Genomic DNA, 2,275 nt, shown 5'->3' with positions numbered 1-2,275 from the left:
TAAAACACCAAGGCACAACAACATTTCACTTAAGGGAAGTGGCTGGAAAAAGAAGAAGAAGGGTGGCAGCCCCTTGGCATCCATGGCTGCTGGCCAAGAGAGAGGAGAGAGAGAAGAAAATCTAATTTTTTTCTCTTTAAGTCCCCTATTTGTAGAAAAACCCTAAAAGTGCCCCGAAAGGGCCCCGCCGGGTCCGAAAAAGTGGAATTTGAGCAGACGTGCTCAAACGGTGAAACTCTATGAATGAAAAAGATTCAAAATAAGAAAATATGAACAACGAAAGAAACAGCATAAAAAACTGAGTCCCGAGCGGAGAGTTATGCCCCGAACAAGTTCGGCTGCAACTAGGCTAGAAACCCTAAAATTGGAGGAAAACGGCCAGAAGGAATTTCTACGAGTACACGACTTGAAGAAATGTGAAAATGAATCCTATACGAGGATCCAGTCTCCAGACGAGATATTTTGCAATAACTTTCGTTAATTGCACAATGGCCCCTACAAAAAGGGTTAACTGCGAAACTGCCCCAAAATGAAAATATCTTCCAGAAGATATTTTCTTAGATACCCCTGAAATAAAATATCTTCAAAAGATATTTATGAAAAACACACCAAGAAAAGAAAAAGATTCTAAAAAAAAAACTATGCATCCATGCCCCTATGGACACCGGAAGCAATCAGAGTACTTTTCTGCAAAAGTAAAGATACGTATTTTGTGGAACCCACTTAGGATGAAGATACGTGAAGTCAGAAACCAACTCCGAACATAAGGAGTGAGGTCATGCCAACAAAGTGACAAATGGGGAAAAGACAAAATAAGGAAGAGGACAAAACAGGGAAAAGGACGAAAAGTGAATAGTGTCAAAAAACGAAAAATGTGGAAATGACTCGGTCCTCAAAGAAAGTTGTCAATCCAAAGGAAAGAGTCTCAGAAACCATTTCTGAGCACTCGAGACGACACTAAGCGATAAGAAACTAAACTTAGACAAGAAATTTCAACGAAAAAAATTAATCCGTGAAATTCTGAGGAAAAAGAAAAGGAAGGAAATGACCGGGTCATTACAACCTACCCTCCTTAAAGAGATTTCGTCACCGAAATCAGGAACATTCCTAGAAGAATTGAAGAAGGACCATACACAAGGTCACACCAAGGAACAGTTCATAAAGTACCCAAGGACAACTCTAAAGGTCTCAAGATCAACGAAAAGACACGAAACCACGAACCGTGAGACACCTCTCCAACGAATTAACATACCAACCCAATGTCAACCACCCAAAAAGAGATCAAGGCAACTACATAACTAAACAAGGAACACAACCAGAAGTAACATGACAGCATGAATATTGACTAGAACCCGCCCACAACGTACCCAAGGTGTGGTAGCATCCACAGTGTCAAGTGCCCGCCCACACTCACATTACTAGCCAGGTAATGCAAGGTAGCATCGACGGCAACTAGCACTCACCCACACACAACCTGTACGGTAGCATGACAGTATAAATCCCTAATTCGTCACTTACCCCCAACAAGCTTACCATGAAACCTATCGATACAAATGACATCAATGTCAAACAATCATTACCAAAAGCACCACGGGAACCAGGCATTCTGTGAGAGTTGCGATATGGTCCAAAATGTCCGGCCGAACCATTCTGGCCAATCCAAAACTCTGACAACAATGTCATAGGCACTGCTACGCTTAAGGCCTTAAATCCCCAATACTAGAAAAACTAACAACCCCAAGTCTCAAAACACCATTATCAATCACACCAATCACGAATCCAAAGCCTGACAAGTCTATACCCTCAAGCCAATGGATCAGACTTTACAAAATCAAACAATATCATCATCGCCCTAGCCACAATGTACCCAAAATCCTCCACTTCATCCTAAAGTAGACCTACGACAAGGCTACGCCTAGGAATCAAGACATTGGATCAGGCTCACACACACAATCCAGACAACCAAGGTCATACAACCCCCAGCACAGTGCGGAATGATAAAGGAAATGAACTAATAAAAAAATTAATCATGAAACATATATATATCTATGCAACTATACATTCACAAGTATACTAAGAAATGTCAAAACGGACACGCAATATACGTATAGGTACAAGTATACACTCATAAGTATACTAAGAAGTAATAAATCCATGGTAGACAAGTATACAGGCTCAAGTATACTAAAACCAAAATGAACTAAAATATATAACGCGCAAGCACACTAGGTACAAGTATACTAAACGTAAACAAAAATCCACGTACCAAACAGCT

The sequence above is a fragment of the Cornus florida genome, unplaced genomic scaffold, assembly GCF_030987335.1.
Source record: "Cornus florida cultivar Cherokee Brave unplaced genomic scaffold, ASM3098733v1 CherokeeBrave_3.0.0_Hap2_Chr10, whole genome shotgun sequence".
NCBI classification, from domain to species: domain Eukaryota; kingdom Viridiplantae; phylum Streptophyta; class Magnoliopsida; order Cornales; family Cornaceae; genus Cornus; species Cornus florida.
Note: the sequence above shows the minus strand (reverse complement) of the source record.